Source organism: Nomascus leucogenys, chromosome 6 (genome assembly GCF_006542625.1).
Source record: "Nomascus leucogenys isolate Asia chromosome 6, Asia_NLE_v1, whole genome shotgun sequence".
NCBI lineage: Eukaryota > Metazoa > Chordata > Mammalia > Primates > Hylobatidae > Nomascus > Nomascus leucogenys.
Window position 1 is genome coordinate 92,272,862 of NC_044386.1, and position 20,610 is coordinate 92,293,471.

The 20,610-nt window shown below is 41.8% G+C and overlaps 1 pseudogene; it reads right to left on the reverse strand.

Annotated features, from left to right (window-relative positions):
* Nucleotides 1-2,598: 2,598 nt before the first annotated feature.
* The window catches only part of LOC100594601, a 52,505-nt pseudogene continuing 34,493 nt past the window's right edge, over nucleotides 2,599-20,610 (reverse strand).

Consider the following 20,610-nt stretch of genomic DNA (forward strand, 5'->3'; position numbering starts at 1 on the left):
CCATTGTAAAGGGAAAGATAAAAGTGTTTAGTGATTCTCCCAGCATAGAATACCAACAACATAAAGGATGTAACCTCTGTTAGTAAGAACTGGACCAGAACAGAATTGTGATTGTTCAAGAGCCATCAAATAGGGCAAGAAAAATGGCAAACAGCGTTCTGGCACGGCAGAGCTTGAAGAAAACAGCAGAAAACCAAGGGAAGGACTTTGGGGTCTAGCTTTGTCCTCAGGCTACTGAAGACCACTGAATACATGCAGTTCAACTGAATTTGGGATCTAATTTAAGAAGACTTGCCAATCCGTTGATATCATTACTTCCACTTAAATCAGTATATTTTTTTGGAGTAGTTTTAGGTTTACAAAAAAAAATGAGAGGAAAGTAAAGAGAGATCTCCTCACTCATATATATCCCATTATCCCCACCCCAATTTCTTGTATTATGAACATCTTGCATTAGTGTGATACATTTATTACAGTTGATGAGCCAATAGTGATACATTATTATTAACTAAAGTCCATAGTTTACTTTAGGGTTCCTTTTTTGATGTTGTACATTCTACGGACTTTGACAAATGCGTAACAACCATGTATCCATCATTACATATCACACAGAGTAGCTTCACTGCCTTAAATATTCCCTGTGTAGCACCTATTCATCCTTCTCTCCCTCCCTCTTCCTAATCTCCTGGCAACCACTGTCTCCATAGTTTCACCTTTTCCAGAATGTCATATAGTTGGAATCAGTCAGTATGTAGCCTTTTTAGATTACTTTCTTTCACTTAGTAATATGCATTTAACATTCCTGTGGGTCTTTTCATGGCTTGATAGCTCATTTCATTTTAGTACTAAATAATACTCTATTGTCTGGATGTCCCACAGTTTATTTATCCATGCACCTACTGAAGGACATCTTGGTTGCTTCCCAGTTTTGAGTAAAGGCACTATAAACATTTGTATGCTTTTGGGGACATAAGCTTTCAACTCACTCAGGTAAAGAACAAAGAGTGCAATTGCTGGTTTATGTATAGTTTTGTAAGAAGCTGCCAAACTATCTTCTTCCCTCATTTGTTTTTGAGTTCTTGGTTTGGTTTATCTTGAAGTCTGCAGGAGCACATCTACAGATAATTTTTAAAAGAAGGATATATAAGAAGGCGATGTTGATGGTATATTTTCTAAAAATATCTTTCCATGGCCTTTATCCATAGAAGTCACGGTGGCCACACTTAACCATGTTGTGACACAAAGCTTTCCTCTCAAATAGTTGTAGATATTACTGTCATGTTCTCTGGCATTTAATGTTGTTGAGTCTGAGGTCAATCTAATTTTGTCCCTGTAGATAACCGATTTTGTGTGCCTATATCCTTAAAGGAATCTTCTCTGTTAGTAGAATTCAAGAGTGTTATCAGGATGTGCCTAGATGCTGATTCTCTGTGTTACCTTTTGAATGTAGTAAAATTTTCCAATATGCAGGCTTAGGACATTTTACCACTTAGGGAAATCTTTTTAGTGGGTCTTCAATTATTGTTTATTTCAAATGTTCTGACTGTTGCCCTGAAAACATCTAATTTACTTAAGGCAGATTCCTAATATATATATATATGAAATATTTATAAATAATGTATATTATAAATATATGTTTCTAATATATTTGTAAATATATATTCCTAATCTATATATATATTATATATATTTGAGAGTCTCGCTATATATATGATATATATGTATGTAGATTAGGAATATACATTTACAAATATATGTCTCACTATATATATATATGTGTGTGTGTGTGTGTGTGTGTGTATAGTGGACTACAGGCACCTGCCACCACACCCGGTTAATTTTTTTTGTTTTTTTTTGTATTTTTAGCAGAGATGGGTTTTCACCATGTTGGCCAGGCTGGTCTCAAACTCCTGACCTCAAATGACCCACCTGCCTTAGCATCCCAAAGTGCTGGGATTACAGGTGTGAGCCAGTGCACTCAGCCAGATTCCTAATTTTTAAAATCCTCCCTGTGTATCTTTATCATTTTCATGACTTTCTTTTTCTCTTTTAAAAAGTTTTTCAGATTTTTTTTGTCCTTGACATCACTATTTGGGTTTCTCAGGGTCAATTCTGTTTTTCACTATCTCTAATTTGAATTTGCACACAGGTCATTGCATTTCTTAAAAATTTTAGTGCTTCCTTTGCATATGACTTTCTGCTCTAGCTTTAGAGAGCAGAAATGGGATGTCTTCTTGCATCCCTTAATTAAGGATGCCAAGTGATTTTCTATTTTTTTCTGATTTCTTTTTTTTATTAAAATACTGACTTTTATTTCACATGTATATTTTTGTCTCCCCACCATTTCCATGTCTGACCACTGCTACTACTATGTCCTGTCATAACATTCCATACATACTTAAAACCAAGCAAAGGGTGGATTTTCATCTTTAAAAACTAAACAGGCATTTTGGACAACACATTCTTGGCAATGGAACCTGGACAACATTTATCAAACATGGTAGGGAAAGTTCTCACTCTGCATTATAAAAAGTACAGCCAGATAGCAACTGTCAGAGAAATGAAGTAAGATGGAAAATTTTTAACAAATTGTTTAAACTATTTTCTTAAGGAGATTTCCTCCACTGCCAGAGATCTTGAACAGCCCCCTGGTCATTCATCCAGAAACAATTCTTTACATAATTGACGAACTTAGCTTCCACTTTGGGAAGAAAACCAGCTTTTTCTATACTTGCTTGCGTTTTTGCTTTAATGTCTTCTACAGAACTAGGTCCTTTTGGTATTTTAGGAGGTTTTTTTTTCCTGTTTTTTTGAAGGGTTCTTGTCCTTTTGATCTTGGTGTTGATGGTTTTGAGTCTTTTCCATTCTGATTTGACTTGTGTGCATTTTCGGCTGGAGTATCTTTACAGATTTCTTCACCGGTGCTTTTTCTTCAATTGCCTCATCATCAAAATCTTCTTCTTCTTCCTTCTTCTCCTTCTCCTTCTTATTCTTCTTCATCAGCAGCAAGTTTTACTTGTTTCTGTGGAACCTTGCTACCACCTCCAGGGGCAGATCACTTTCCAGATATACTTAAGAGTTTCACATCCTCCTCCTCTTCATCTTCTGATTCTGCATCTTCCTCCACAGCTACTAAGTGCTGTCCACTAACATGCACTGGCCCTGAACCAAGCTTCAACCATAGGACCACTGGTGGTGTTATTTCAAAGTCCCCAAGGGAATCCGTTGGCTGTACAGACATTTTCAAAGTTGCCAGTCTTACTTTAATTGGACTGTCTTCATAATTCACTGTTTCTGCTTCAACAGTGTGCAATTCATCCTTTGCATCAGCCCCTAAACTGACTGTTCCTAAAGGTAACTGGTGCTCATTTTCATTATTATCCACCTTAAAGTGATCATCTTTGTTGGCCTTTAGTTTGCAACAAAAAAGATAGCTCTAGGGCCTCAGGGGGCTCATGTCCACGTCCATCAAATCTTCCTTGGGATGGTGGCACACCCTTAGGTGGGAGAGAAGGTGGATAGAGATAAATGACTACTGCTCCAGAGAATAGCCATGCAGGATGGAATCACACTAGGGATTCTTTTCTGATTTCTATGGTGAATAATATTCTGCTAATCTTATGTTTTTGTAAATTCTACAAAGGCCCTACTCTACAACCCATTTGGCTTCAGTTGACAGCAGGTGAACTTGCTCAGCTCAGCCCATGGCTAGCTGAATCTCATAAGGTACAGTCCCTGCGTCTTCTATGATGGAGCACACCAAAAATTTCAATCCCCAACATGCATCATTACCAGGACTCCTCCTATCTCAGACTCTGCCTGTAGTGTTCTGTGGGAACAGTGTGTTGCAAGAGGAAAGCACCTTCACCAGCATCTTTCTTCCCCTCCGTCCTGTTCTGGTGTTTTCTAGAAATTGGAATGGCATGTGAAATGGTAATCACCAGTGCCCGGCTCTCATGCCCACTGACCACACTTCTCCCGTTGATAAGTCTCCTAGACTAGAATACAAGATGATATTTTTAAAATGTCTTTAATGATACCTTTTATTTCTTTAAAATATATTTGTTGAGCACTTCCTTTATGTAGGGACCTGTTGTAGGCAATAAAAATAGAGCAGTGAGCAAGAAAGGCATGGCCCTGCCCTCAGGGAGCTTCCACCCTGGGTTCGGGTGGGGATGAATAGGAAACAACTGACAACATAATTAATGACTGTAGTTACAGTTGTGATTAGGGGTTCAGAGAAAACATCCAGACCAAGGAGCAGTGGTGTTGGTGGGGGTTCCGGCATAGCTTTCCCTGAATAATTGGTGTTTGAGTTGAGCTCTAAAAGATCAGAATGAATAAACAAGAAGAGAAGGAGAGTTAGGATGTTTCAGGCATAGATCATATACCAAGGGCCTGAGGCAGGAGGACATGGTGGGTTTGAGGGCATTATAGAAAGTCGATGTGTCTGGAGCGTGGAGGGGAGAAACAAGAAGAGGTAAAGTCGTGTTCATTGTTGCAACCCCAGTGCTTGGGTGGAGTAGGGGGCTCTATAACTGTTTGTGTCTGATGAATGGAAGATGGTAGTTGTAGCTAATCTGTAAGGAAGTTCCTGATGGTGGGTGTTGGGCTACCCTCAGCTCTTTCTTGTCCTCACATTTCTACCAGTAATTAGAGTGACAACGCAGAAGCCATGCCCAGTCGGCCAGGAGATGAGGACATGGGTCAGAGTCAGAGAAGGGCTAAAAGAAGGACAATCAGCATGTGGCTGAGGCCAAAAAGGAAAGGAAACCACATGGATTTGAAGCAGCTTGGAAAGGTTTGAGATGGGATAGCTTTAAAGGCAGGTCTTGAGGAGTGGAGAAGGAGGAATCTTAACAAGCAGCAAGGAAAGAGGCAAGGAGTAGGAGAATAGAACAAGGTGAACAAAAGCCCCAAGAAGAGACACTGGGGGTATGGTGGTCCCTCTGGGCTGCAGGACCAGATGTGTGCATTGTGGGGAGGTTGGATGCTGAGATGGATGAGGCAGCATCTCAGCTGCACTCGGTCAGGGAGAATGTGTCCCCAGAATAGATGTGCCCCGTTCTTAGAGCCCATCAGGATAAAGCCTGGGTCAGCCTTACTCTGTGCACCTGCTTTTCACATTCAAGCTTGGAGTGAAAAGTACCTGCATATGTCTTTGGGAGGTGAATAAAAATGGCCAAAGCTGGGAAGCCCCAAGTCTTCAAATGCAGACTTTGCCTCCCACTGCTTCTGAGTGAACTTGAGAATTTGCCCCATCTCATCACTCAGATCTCATCAGCTCTGAGAGCTAGTAAAAACTCTTCTCCCCAAGTCCTAGAGAACCAGAGCAAAGGAAAAGAGGACCGACTCCAGCCCTGACTGAAAACCATTAGTTTTGATAAACATCTGTGTTGGTAGTGCCAGGGCTATTCATTCAACCAACATTTTCTGTGTGCCTTCTCCATGCCATGCACACAGGCTGGCATCAGGCGGTGCAGCTATCTCTTTTGCACTGAGAACTGTCATAGAAACACCATTTAGGACAAGAGACATCCAAGAGAGGAGTCTCTGAGGAAGTGGCTTGGCTTCTCTGAGCACCCTGAAGTCTGGGGCATTCATTCACTCTTAAAGGGAGGGAATGGCCGGGAATTGGGGAAGTGAGGCTTCCTCAGAGACTAAGCAGCCACGAGGCTGCAGCTCCCCTGGAACAGGCAGACTTGCACAAACTCCAGTGAATTAGAAGTGTAAATTGAGCAGTTCGACTTGGCTTGCACAGTACAATAAAGATCTGCAAACACTCAGCTCCATATTGAACCTGAGGCAGGGTGATTAATTCATTATTCACTTCCCAGCCTGGAAGCAAAAGCTTGTATACCCAGGGGCCAGCATGGATGAGCAGAGTCATAAATCACGCCACTTACAAGTCTAGCAATGAGAAAATCCACTGGCTGGAGGGGAGATGCTCTGCAGGCAGCAACAGCGGCCTGAGGACCGGCCAGTCAAGGCGGGCCAGTCTGCTCTCTGGAGACAGACCAGTTGGCCAGGCATTTCGCCTTCCAGCCAAGACGGCCAGCCTCTCGGCCACCCGGCTTGGAGTTTCCTGGCCAGACCACAAGGAAACAAACTCCACTCCACCCAGGAGGAATGCTCCTGTGACCTGAAATGGCCTCTCTAAAATGTAGACAAAGTACTAGGAATAGCATTAGTATCTCTCCAAAAGGCTGCTATCGTCCAATTGGGATAAACCACTATCCGCCCCCCTCCTTGGGCTGTTCTGGGTTCCAGGTCCTTCTGCCCCATCCAGAGGGCCAGCCTGGTGTCTGCTCAGCATTCTCCAATCAAGGTCCCTGGATATCATGGGCTGACAACCCTGAGCCAGGGCCTTTGCCCTCCAATCTCTGCTAGCTTCAGGACAGGAGGCTTTGGGGATCTGAATTTCATTGAGAGTTGAAAGGTAACAGCCAGCAAAGGGCTTTTTAGCCCCTATTTGAATACAAGGTAGCTCTTCAAATATTTGATAATTCTTTCTCTTCCAAGTAAAACACCCTAGGTTTCCTCAATTATTCCTCATACTTCAAGATTCCTAAAGCCCCTTCAATGGCCAGGAAGTCCTTCCATTTTGATATTGACTATTTCCCACTTTACATTTCCTCTTAATTCTCCAAAATCTCAGAAAGGGACCCAACACTTCCTGTGTGTTCTTGTTCTTGTCATGACAGAACAATAACATTAAGACTTATTATACGCAGGCACTTTACACTTATTATCTCACTTAAACTTTCATGATGAGCTGGTGAAGTAGTTTTTAACTCCAGTTTACAGAGGAGGAAACTGAGTAATGCTTAAAGAGGTAAAACAGCTTGCCAGGATTGAACCTTTGGTCAGCCTGACTCCAGAGATTGTGCTTCTAAAGAACCTTATGATATGCTGTCTCCTTCACCCAGAGCCTGACACCCTGACATCTGATTCAGGGCCTGCCACAGCTGGTAACCACTTTCCCTGGAGCCAGGCTGAGTGAGCTTTGAGAGACTGGCCAAAGCTCTTTTCTTTCTTTCAAAAAAAATTTTTATTTGGCCGAGTGCAGTGGCTCATGACTGTAATCCCAGCACTTTGGGAGGCCAAGGCGGGAGGATCACCTGAGGTCAGAAGTTCGAGACCAGCCTGGCCAACATAGTGAAACCCCATCTCTACTAAAATACAAAAATTAGCCAGGTGTGGTAGCGTGCGCCTGTAGTCCCAGCTACTTGGGAGGCAGAGGCAGGAGAATTGCTTGAGCCTGGGAGGTGGAGGTTGCAGTGAGCTGAGATTGTATCACTGCACTCCAGCCTGGGTGACAGAGCAAGTCTCTGTCTCTCCCCACCAAAAAAAAAATTATTTTGAGATAGGGACTCACTGTGTCACCCAGGCTGGAGTACAGTGGCGTGATCTCAGCTCACTGCTCACTGCAGCCTCAACCTGCTGAGCTCAAGTAATCCTCCCATCTCAGTCTCCCAAGAAGCTGGGACCACAGGCACATGCCACTATGTCTGGCTAATTTATTGTTATATTTTGTAGAGATGGGGTCTCCCTCTGTTGTCTAGGCTAAGCCATTTAATTGCTATCCAATTCAGCATCAAAAAAGTAATAAACTAAGGTAAAAAAATCAATAACGGCATTGTTCATACTGTTTTCCACCCACTGCCTGATCTGAGCAACCCTTCAGATAAAGAGAGAAGTCCTTATTTCTCTCATTCTTCTGGCCAGAACAGTCATATGGCCCATGACGCAGTCTCTTTACAACTTCTTTTTGCCTTATTTGGTACACAGAGGAGCAGTGTTCTCCCTAATCTATTTAAGGAGCAAAAGAACAAGAAAAGAGGATTCTGGCCGGGCATGGTGGCTCACACCTGTAATCCCAGCACTTTGGGAGGCTGAGGCAGGCAGATCACTTGAGGTCAGGAGTTCGAGACTAGCCTGGCCAACATGGTGAAGCCCCGTCTCTACTAAATATACAAAATTAGCTGGGTGTGGTGGCATGCACCTGTAGTCCCAGCTACTCGGGAGGCTGAGGCAGGAGAATCACTTGAACTGGGAGGCAGAGGTTGCAATGAGCTGAGATCATGCCATTGTGCTCCAGCCTGGGCAAAAAGAGTGAAACTCTCTCAGAAAAAAAAAAAAAAGGAAAGAAAGAAAAGAAAAGAGGATTCCTTAACAAGAGGGTCTCTAACCAAGGGAATACCGAATTATGCTCATTTTGCTCAGTGTCACCAGACAGATTCCTTACAAAAAAGAGCACTACGACTCAGCCTACCTTGCTCGAGAACAATAATTGTATCTATTAACACCTTCCTATCTTCCAAGAAGGAAGAAAATATTACATGGCTAGAACTGTGGGACCGGGTTCCTGTTGGGGATTTTACCAGGCCCACAACAACAGTATGCATGTATTAATAAAACCTCAAGTGAATATTCACAGAGAAATACTCGGATTTTACTTACATGTGCGTTGCATCTGGCATGCTGATTAAGGCAGGAGGGCTTAGGGGAATGGGCTATTCCTTATACAAGTTTCCATCATCCTGGGAGAAGGTGGGTAATCTGAATGGACAGCCAGGTGGGTCCTGTAGAGCCTGCTTCCTGGCCACACCAAGCCAACCTGAGAGATGATGCAAAAGTTTCAACCTCTACAATACTCTGGCAACCTCAGGAAATTTATGGCTACTCAAAGCATGCCCAGTAGGTTGGGATTGATCCAAATGAATGAGACTATGGAAGCAGGATGCTAGCTGGTGCCTGCCAACCATCCATCAGGATCAACACTGGCTGTGGCGGGGGGTGAGAGTCTCCATGGAGGCCATGGAGACTGAGGAAAGTCTAGAAAAAGTTGCATGTGGCTGAAGCCCAGCTGCAAATATCCACAATTACCTGAACTCAGGACGCTGTGTTCTGAAGTTGTGTGTGTTTTAGTTTCTTTGCCCAGCATAAATTTACCAATTAGATATTCTGAAACTTAAATTGTAATGGAGCTGCATGTGCTCTGAGAGATTTATCTCACTTCTGCTGTTCAAATGACATCTGCTCACTAAATAAGTCTCAACCTGAACATGTGGCTAATTTTCTCTAAAAATCTGCATTTTCCAAAAAAGTTTTTAAAAACTGAATTAAACAGCAAACTAGAGGTAAAAATACTAAAGCTTCATGTGTTTTTTAATGAAAACATATGAAACATAAAAATTTAAAAACAGTAATTTAGTATTAATTTACATATAGTAAAATGCACAAACCTTAAGAGTAGAGCTCCGTGACTTTTTGTGTTATATATGACTTTTTGCATATGTGGCCACTTCCCAGATGAACAGATAGAACATTTCCATATTCCAGAAAACTCCTTCATACTCTTTCCCAGTGCCTCTCCACCACCAGATAAGAACTGTACCAGTTCTTTCACCACACTTTAATTTGTGCCTGTCCTTGAACTTCACATAAATGGAATTGCACTTATCAATTTCCTGGCAGCTTTTGCTCAATGTAATGTTTTGGAGATTAATCCATGTTGCTGAAGATATCAGTAGTTAATTTCTTTCTATTGCTGAGTAGTAATCCATTGTATGAATATAGCTGAATTTGTTTATCCATTTACCTGTTGATGGACATTTGTTTTCTTTCCAGTGTTTGATTATTAAGAATAAAACTGAGGCTGGGCACAGTGACTCATGCCTGTAATCCCAACACTTTGGGAGGCAGAGGCAAGAGGATCACTTGAGGCCAGGAGTTTGACACCAGCCTGGGCAACATAGCAAGACTTCATCTCTACAAAATATTTTAAAAATTAGCCAGGTGCAGTGATGTGCACCTATAGTCATGCCTACTTGGGAGGCTGAGGCAGGAGGATCACATGAGCCCAGGAGTTCAAGGTTACAGTAAACCATGATCATATCACTGCACTCCAGCCTGGCTGACAGAGCAAGGCCCTGTCTCTAAAAAAAATTTTTTTAGGCCAGGTGCAGTGGCTCACACCTGTAATCCCAGAACTTTGGGAGGCCGAGACAGGTGGATCACGAGGTCGGGAGTTTGAGACCAGGTTGGCTGCCACAGTGAAACCCCATCTCTACTAAAAATACAAAAAATTAGCTTGGCATGGTGGTGGGCACCTGTAATCCCAGGTACTCAGGAGGCTGAGGCAGAAGAATCACTTGAACCTGGAAGGCCGAGGTTGCTGTGAGCCGAGATCGTGCCACTGCACTCCAGCCTGTGTGACAGAGCAAGACTCCATTTCAAAAACAAAACAAAACAAAACCAGCTTGACCAATATGGTAAAACCCTGCATCTACCAAAAATAAAAAAAAATTAGCTGGGCGTGGTGGTGTGTGCCTGTAGTCTCAGCTACTCAGGAGGCTGAGGTGGGAGGATGGCCTGAACCTGGGAGGTGGAGGTTGCAGTGAGCCAATATCATGCCATTGCACTCCAGCCTGCATGATAGAGCCAGACTTTGTCTCAAAAAAAAATTAAAAAGAAAAAAATTAAAACCAGCTATGAGTTTTTTTGTTCATACTTGTTACAGAAGTCTTTTTATTTTAAAATACACTGGTATATACCTAGGAGTAGAACTTTATTAGAAACTGCCAAGTGGCCTACAGTAAGTTTAGAAATAACTATAGACACGTGAAATAAAAGAACTTTAAAAAATTTTGCTTAATTATTGATAAAATATTTTTTAAAAATTGGTAAAATAGGAAGAATCATCTAACATTCAAAATGCTTTATAAAGTAATTTTATCTTATATAAAATGCTACAAATGTTCTCTGAGGATATACATTTTCAATGGTTGGGACTTCAAGCAAGTTGACTTTAGGCAAATGGGTCTTAGGCAAATTGGCCCAAAAGCTCAATATAGATTCTTGTCAAGACAGGTCTCCCCCATTCTGTACTGGTGTAATTGAATTTTTAAACAATGCAGACTTGACATTCATCCCTGTAGATTTCATACCAGTAGGAAGTACATGTGTATTTATGCACAGGGATATATGGGATTAGGATGTTGGAACAAGTAGACACTTGGTGGAAGGAGGGAAAGGTATTCCCAGCCCTGCTCACAGAGCTCTGGGGAGACTGATAATGGGCCATGAGCTGGCAGGATGCCCAGGGAGTTAAAGCCTTGCTGAGCCAGGGCAGGGGCCTAAGCAGGGGAAGGTCCTGAAGGGGCTCATTTGGCTCAGTGGGGCCTGCCTGGCAATGTTGGGACCAGTTTGTGGGGAGGAGCTGGGGGTGTCATTACAATTAACGAGGAGAATAAGGCAGAGATTGCCTCTGGGGATAGTGGCATAGAGAACTACGTAACTGAGAGGTCCCACAGTGTCAGTGGGCTGTGCAAGTTAGCATTTGTCTGAGAGGAAAGAAAACTGTTCTGGAATCAACCCTAAACAGTTTTTGTCCTGGTTGCAGATATTTCAAACTTTCATTTTAAAAATAGGTCAGCACATGTGATTGCAAATTTTATTATTATTATTATTAAGACGGAGTCTTGCTCTGTTGCCCAGGCTGGAGTGCAGTGGTACAATCTCGGCTCACTACAACCTCTGCCTCCTGGGTTCAAGCGAATTCTCCTGTCTCAGCCTCCCGAGTAGCTGGGATTACAGGCATGCACTACCATGCTCGACCAATTTTTATATTTTTAGTAGAGACGAGATTTCACCATATTGGCCAGGCTGGTCTCGAACTCCTGACCTCAGGTGATCCACCCACCTCGGCCTCCCAAAGTGCTGGGATTACAGGCATGAGCCGCTGCACCCAACTGGGATTGCAAATTTTAAAAAATTTATAGCCATCCAAATGTGTTCACTATCTTTTCTTCATGTCTTCCACACTTTTGATAAAATTGGCTTCTATGTCATCTCCTGAGTTATTAATAAAAAATATTAAACTGGACAAAGCCAGAATAAAGCCCGCTGGAATGCCACCAGAGACTCCCCTCCAGGGTGCCGGCAATTCATTAATCAACACTCTAAGTATGACTATTCAGCCAACTATAAATTCACCTCGTAGTCCCCATTGACGTGTTTCCACCTTTGCACAAGAGAATCATGAGAGATTTAGGAGAAGCCATCACAGAAATCAAGGCACAGAGTCTATGAAATACTCCAATCCACTAATTTAATCACTTACAAAGAAAGAAAGAAAAAGAAAGGAGGTTAGACTCGTTCTTAGTGAGTCCACGCTAGTTCCTGGCAAACATTGCTTTCTTTTTCAAGTACTCAGAAAACCATCTGTTTAATAATCCCCTCTAGATTTTTGTTGGCACTGGGGGTGCTCGTCAATCAAACTGTAAATTTCATTTATCACCCCATTTAAAAATCAGGACACCATTTTCCATTTTCACTGTTTTGGCTACTCTCTGATTTTCCAGGTTTTATCAAAGATGTTACAGGTAACCCTTGCCATCATCTGGGAGGTCATCTGTCTGCATCAGCTGGCTTAAACTCACTGAAGCAAGCTAGCTAGGGTCATGGGTTAAATGTGATCCTGGGATATAAGCAGAAAGCAACTTTGTTTTGTCTCCCATTGTCCCTTAAAATTTATTCAGTAAGGCATATCCTTTCCCTGTCTATGGATGAAAATTTATCAGTCCTGTGACTTATCTGATCATATCACTCATGATAAATAAAAGTACTATGATCACCTTAAGTCACTAAATATAGTCTTAATTTAGATATTAGAAATCTCCTTTTATTCAACAAGCAAAACTATACACTTTGTTTAAAGTGCAATCTTCCTCTTCAGTTTGAGTCTGCTGCAGGCAGGAAGCTTACAGCTGGTAACGGTGTGCATTTGGTTTCTTCTTTTTCTTTTAACCTCTTCTCCTACATCAGCTTATAAACCCGGAATTCTGACTCCTCTAGGGTGGGGCGGTGCTGACAGGCTGAGGAGTAGGAAAGCTCTTCTTTGGTACTTTTGTAAAATGGCTCTTCACTCTCTGAGCCTAGTAAGTGATTCAAGCATTCTTAATCTTTCGATTTTTTCAGGCAAGAATCAGACACCAATTTACTGCAACCCGCCCTCTCCCCATTCCCCATACCTGCTCTCCTTTGAAAGCTCTCTCCCTCTTAACTTGAGATGAAGGGGAAATACCCGCAGCACGCAAACTATTCTCTCCAATAACCCTTCCTCTCAAATCCTATCCCTTCTCCACCCCCTGACCCTTAAACCCCTTGTGGTTTTAAGGGGTTCAAGAGAAATTCAACCCACTCAAAGACACTTATGAAATATTTGAAGAGTGGCCTCTTCATATTTTCTCGTCCTATTAGAGCCAAAAGGGAGAGAGTCCGATTTGTATATTTGGTTAAAGTATTTTTCCACTATCTGCTCTCTTATCTTGGCCTTCCATTTCCTTCATTCTTATTTGATGGCATTTCTTCTTGATAGGGAGACAGTTGAAAATAGTTCAGAATGTTTGTATTCTCTCTAAAACCTCCTTTCATTACATACCATCTTCCTCAAGTGCAGGGGTTTTCCTCATTTTTGAAACATGCTTTTAAAAACCACAACTGTCAGGCCATTTTATTAATTTATAATGAATAATATGAAGGTCATAAACATATATTCATGTATTATCTCCTAATGGTAAACTTAAAATAGGAGTGGGCAAAGGAAATGCAGTACCTGATACAGGGACTATTACTCAGCCTTTAGAAAAAGAAAATTCTATAATATGCGACAATGTGGTAAAATGGCACATATATTCAATTATCTTTATAAAAACCAGAATGGACAACTTTACACCAAACAAACAAGTAATTCTCCTCTCTGATGGGAAATACAAAGAAGAAAATAAAAATTATCAGCCATAAACACCTAAATTATTAATAAATTTATTTTTAATATTTTACTTAGGATTCTCCATGTAATAATTTTACCAAATTGAAATACTATTTACCCAATTCTGAATCCTAATTCTTAAACTTGCTGTACTGTGAATATTTCCTATTACCAGTAAAATTCTTGGAAAACCATTTTTAATGGCTCCATACTAGGCCAATGTATGGGGACACCATGATTTATTAACCTCTTTCCCTTGTTGCTGAACATTAAAGTTGTTTCCATTTTTTTTTACCATTTTGAATAACACCACAACATAAACTATTGTGCATACATGTGTGCTTGAATTTTTGACAATTATGAGAAGGGGAGTAACTGGATCAAAGGTATGGACTTTTTAAAGCTCTTAATACAAGCTGCCACTTTGCTTTCTAGAAAGAATTGTAACAGATTGGCTTATCTTAATGGACGCTGTAGTCAAACTCAATCAGTCCAAGGCTCCATCTCCACACCAGAGCCAGCCAAGAGAACCAGAACAATGTCAGAGACACAGGACAAAAGTGGTTTTTGGCTATAGTAACCATATTCTCCAATCTGGGTATCTGTTTCAAGGGAGTGAAAGGAGAAAGTCCATTTGTCTATTTGCACATGTGTAGTCAGGGTTCTCCTGGAAGGTGGTAGCCTCCTCCAATCCAGCCTGTATCTGGTTCATTGCTCTATAACACAGCCCTACCTTAATCATAAAGCCAAAGGGCAGGGCAGCTTTGTTGTCTCTCAGCCACACCCCAGTCACCTTCCTGCACTTAAATCCAGGGGGCTCCTCCAAGACTCTGTAGACACAAGTCGATAAACACATTTTCAGATGGGTTTGTTCTGCATCTATTACGGGTTGAAGTGTCCTGGTTTTGCTCTCAAGTGATGACATTCATCTAGAGCATGTTCCAAATCTGCCCATTTCCCACCCCATCTGGGTTCTGCCTTACCATATTTTTAAGACAGAAACACAACGTACAGCAATACTAAAGCCATATTGTAATGACAATAGTTAAATAACTTTTTTTCTGATTTCAAAAGTGGTACATGTTTAAAGCGGAAAACATAGACAACTTAGGAAACCAGGAAAGGAAGGCTGCAGAGTGACCGGCACGTATGGCAGCCTGCCTGGCAGATGGGGAGTGCACGCCTCGGTGGACATCTGTATGGGGTCAGCAGGGATCATGTTCAGCTCAGCAGATGTCAGGAGACATACAGCAAAGTCTGAGGGCTGGTAAGAACTCTCCCGCTTGACACTACATAAGCCCCGAGAACTTGGTTCCAACTCCAGGGAAAAGGGTGGGGGGAACCCATAAAACTGAAACAAAAATCAGAACACAGTAGAATGGCATTTGATATAGAAATCAGTTTCATTGGTAGGAAGACAAAGAACACTGGAGTCTAGTTTGTATTCTCTTTCCAGCTCCTTTGGCCTCTGATTCTCAACTTTGGGTGCACCCCACCACCAGCCTTTTCCAGTGGCTCAGTTGGGTTCAGTCCTGGTACCTGAGAGGGTTTGAGGGATGGACTACATTCTTTGGGCACCCCGTGGGAGCTAGCCCTACAAATCACCATGGAAAATGAAGATATGGTGATTGTCCATGCTGGTCTTAGAGGCAGGTGGTTCCCAGGTGAAGGCTGGGAAAAGTCACTCCTACAATGATGTAATAACTCTACCAATGGCCCTCAGTTTCTGAAGATTTGCTTCCCTTAATTCTCCTCACTGGAATTGGGGGATTAAATCTCTGAAAACAGCAGATGGTATAAAAACAAACAAACAAACGAATAGCCCAATAGGGCCATGAGTCTTGGTAGGGATGTACCAGTAAGAAAGGCTTCTGGTTTCCCAAGCCATGATGCCAGTCCTGGCTCTCTGTTTCAGAAGGATCTTCAGAGCCACCTGGCGCAGATGGCTTTCTCTTGGGGTCATTCCTTTTGCACCTCTGCATCCTTGGCAACATTTCAGGGGAGCTCCCGGGTAGGGCAACATCTTAACTGTCAAGACAGTGCAGCATCAGAGAGTCACAGAGGCAGGCTCTGGAATCCCTAGAGACCAAGGCCAAGACCAAGAACAGGACACATGTACCAGGATTGGCATTGCAGTGATGGCTAGAGTCACAAACAATTTGAAACATCCAAACTGTTGAGCCATAGGGGACCACTTAAACAGATGCTGGTATATTCATACCAAGGAACACTATGCACTCATTAGAAAAAAATAGATTTCTGTAAATTAAAAGGGAATATAAATATGTTCATATTTTAAGTAAAAAAGGCTTAAAACAGCATGTAGCTCATGATCTTATTTTAAATAAATATATATTTATTTGTATATATTATATATAGGAAATCGCTAGTGGGATAACAATCTTCATTTTTTTGTATTTCTCTACATGTTTCAAATGATTTTGACATGTTTCTCTACATATATTTCTCCACATCATGTTTCAAATGATCTTTGACACAATGACTTGTTGCTTTGTGTATTAGTCAGGGTTCTCTAGAGGGACAGAAACAGGAGATATATATATATAAATGTATATATAAATAAATATATATATGTAAAGGGGAGTTTATTAAGTATTAACTTACACAATTACAAGGTCCCACAATAGGCTGTCTGCAATCTGAGGAGCAAGGAGAGCCAGTCTGAGTCCCAAAGCTGAAGAACTTAGAGTCCGATGTTTGAGGACAGGAAGCATCCAGCACAGGAGAAAGATGTAGGCTGAGAGGCTGGGCCAGTCTCTCTTTTTCACATTTTTCTGCCTGCTTTATATTCACTGGCAGCTGATTAGATGGTGCTCACCAGATTGAGGGTGAATCTGCTTTCCCCAGCCCACTGACTCAAATGTTAATCTCTTTTGGCAACACCCTCACAGACACACCCGGGATCAATACTTTTTATCCTTCAATCTAATCAAGTTGACATTCAGTATTAACCATCACACTTTGATTTTTTAAAATTATAATCTTTGTCGGCCAGGTGTGGTGGATCAAGCCTGTAATTTTAGCACTTTGGGAGGCCCAGGCAAGTGGATCACCCGAGGTCAGGAGTTCGAGACCAGCCTGGCCAACATGGTGAAACCCCGTCTCTACTAAAAATACAAAAAATTAGCCAGGCCTGGTGGTGCGTGCCTGTAATCCTAGCTACTAGGGAGGCTGAGGTAGGAGAATCGCTTGAACCTGGGAGGCAGAGGCTGCAGTGAGCTGAGATCAGGCCACTATACTCCAGCTTGGGCAACAGAGCAAGACTCCGTCTCAAAAAAAAAATTATAATCTTTGTCAATGGAAATGTGGCTAAAACCTGTTGTGGCAGTCATGGAGGCATGCCACTTGGATCTCCCCTTCAAGAAGGAACTTGACATCAGCTGCAGGAGTTGGGTTAGCTGACAGCCTCTAGCTGCAGTGCCTTGGGGACCCACTGTAAGCTCAGGCTCTTCCTGGGCAGCCCCCAGCCAATAGCTGAGCATGGAGAGGCACTACTTCCCACCTTCTGCTCCACTTGGAGGTCTTCTTGGGCACTCTTTGTCCTGGAGCTCCCCACTGGACTGCCAGAGACTTTCTAAGCTGCCCCGTGGTCTGAAGCTCTTCCCATCCAACGCTTCCTTCTCCCTTCTCCTTCCACAGAGGTCAGACCTGCATGGCAATCTGAGGTCTTCCCTGCCGTTATTGTTCCCTCTCACCCTTTATTCTTTATAGGTAACACTCCGTTAAATCTTTTGCACTCCCATGTGCCACATAACGATGTTTCAGTCAATGATTGACCCTATTTCCGATGTGGTCCCATAAGATTACAATGAAGCTGAAAAACTCCTATCACCTAGTGACAACATAGCCGTGGTAACATTGTATGCAACTACTTAATGTTTAAATAAATCTAATGTAGCCTAAGAGTACAGTTTTTAGCGAGTCTATAGTAGTGTACAGTAATGCCCTAGGTCTTAACATTCACTCATCACTCACTCACTGACTCACCCAGAGCAACTTCTAGTCCCGTGAGCTGCATTCATTGTAAGTACCCTAGACAGGTGTACCATATATATACACACACACATATATATACAGACATATATATGTGTGTGTGTATATATGTGTGTGTGTGTATATATTATATATATATATATATATATATATGTATATATATATTTTTTTTTGAGGCAGAGTCTTGCTCTGTCACCCAGGCTGGAGTGCAGTGGCACAATCTCAGCTCACTGCAACTCTGCCTCCTGGGTTCAAGCGATTCTCCTGCCTCAGTCTCCAGAGTAGGTGGGACTACAGGCATGTGCCACCATGCCTGGCTAATTTTTGTATTTTTAGTAGAGACGGGTTTCACCATATTGGCTAGGCTGGTCTGAAACTCCTGACCTCAAGTGATCCACCCCCCTCGGCCTCCCAAAGTGCTGGGATTACAGGCATGAGCCACGGCACCCAGCCTCATTTTTATATTTTATACTATATTTTTACTGCACCTTTTCTATGTTTAGACACACAAATGCTTAACATTGTGTTATGGTTGCCTATCACATTCAGTACAGTAACATGCTGTACAGGTTTGTAACCTAGGAGCAATTGGCTATACATACAGCCTAGGCGTGTAGTAGGTTAGACCATCTAGATTCGTGTAAATGCACTCTATGGCGGGTCCGAGAAGAAATTGAGCCTACAGAAGCATTTCTCAAAACATATCTCTTTTGTTAACTGGCAGCACAGGATGGCACTACTAACTCTATCTTGATGTCTGCCTTCTGGAGGACTTAACGAGATTCCTCTGTGTTTCTGAACATACTGTGAAAAGCCTGGACTGACTCGTTACACATTCTTTCCATAGGAATACCCCTCCCCAGGAATTATTATTCCAGATGACCCCCAAGTGGTCTAACAAACAAAATGAAATGTCTTCTCCTGCCAAGATTTTCCTCTTCCAATTGTGGCTGCCTGAAATTTCCTTCATTAAGTCTGCCTGTCACCAGCTCCCAATCCCTTCTCATCTCTGCCCTGCTACCCACACTCCTGAGCAGGTTCAGAAAAGGCCATCAGTGGCCTTCTTGGCTGCTTGTCCAACCCACACAGAGAATTTGTGAATTACTCAGTATCTTTTTAAGGCACTGCTTTTCTGTTTAAACCAGCCAGAGTTGGTTTCTGCTGCTTCCTAAGAACGCTGGCTGATATGTATATCAATGGAAAGTATTTTTGCATATGATACATTGGCATGGAGAAAATCATATCATATTCACAATTCAGTTTAACAACTAGGTTGTTAACACAGGTTGCCTGGGAGGGTGGTGAGGTGAAGATGGGGAGGAGAGGAAGAGAAAGGAGGCAAGCAAAAATAGAAAAGGGAGGAAAATCAGACTGTATTAAGGAGAAGGCAGCATGCATTATGATATGATCTCATGTTTGCATTCACATAGTCAGTATATTCATATACCAGCCCTACCTCAGAGCCACTGAAAAATAAATTTCCCAGGGTCACACCCAGGCCTGAGTATTTTTCAGAGCTTCTCAGGAAACACTGATGAGAAAACAGGGTTGACAAGTGTTCATTTACTGAAGTGATCCTGGACCATCTGCATCAGCATCGGCTGGACCTCTGTTTAAAAATTCATGTTCCTGGACGCCACTGCAGACCTCCAGAGTAAGAATCTGGAGTAGGATATTCTCTGCCCTGAGAGAGGGAGCTCAGCGCCCTGTGGCCACAAGACCAAATTCCTGGGGCCTAGAACAACCACAGAACTCTGGCAGTAGGCCAGTTCTGGTGCAGTGGGCCTCATCTTTTCAAAGATCTGCTTTTAAAATTGTTAATGACTGTTTTGCCCAGCAGTTCCACTTCTTGGAACAAATCCTAAGGAAATAACCACATGATGTGAAAAGATGTATGAGGAAGAATGCTCATCACAACCCTTGTTTATATTAACGAACGTTTGGAAACAACCCAAATAGCAATCAATAGTGGAGTCGTTAAAATAATTATGACACATCCACACAATGGAAGGGTATATAGCCATTATAATTATGAGGTAGATCTCTACATACACAAATAAAAATACACTCACAGTATATTAAGTGGGGAAAGAACAGGGATCTCGAATGCAACAGATGGCGTTCAGATGCATGGCATGGGTACGTCATGCACCATCTTGGGGACACTTTCTTTTTTACGCAAGAAAACAGATCTGAAGGCTATTATGGAGAACTTTGAATCCACTCTATTTTATTATATATTGAAGAAAGCAAGTTTATCCTGTAACGGCACACTATCCAATACAACAGCCAGTAACCACATTTGACTAGTGAGCATTTGAAAAGTGGCTAGTGTGACTGAAGGACTACATTTTAAATTGTATTTAATTTTAATTAATATACATTTAAATTTAAAAGTGATACTTGATCCAGTTATTGGAAAACTGAAGTTTGAAACAACTTGGGTATGTGAATCTGCTTTTTCAACCGTAAATTTTATGAAATCGAAATACAGTTTAAGTATTTCTGATGAAAATTTAGCGTTCAAACTGAGATGTGCTTTAAGTGTGAAATACACACTGATTTTGAGGATTTAGTATGGAAAAAGAATGTAAAATATCTCATTAATAATTTTTATATTGATTACATGTTGAAGTGAGAATATTTTGGATGTGATGGGTCAAATAAAAGTTATTATTAAAAATAATTTTGTCTGTTTCTTTTTATTTTTTTAAAGGTGATTACCAGAAAATTACAAATAGGTTACATACAAAATCAAGAAGGGCTGGAGAGTTAACACCTACCCGCTGATAGGCCTCAATAAGTGACTGTCAGGAGTC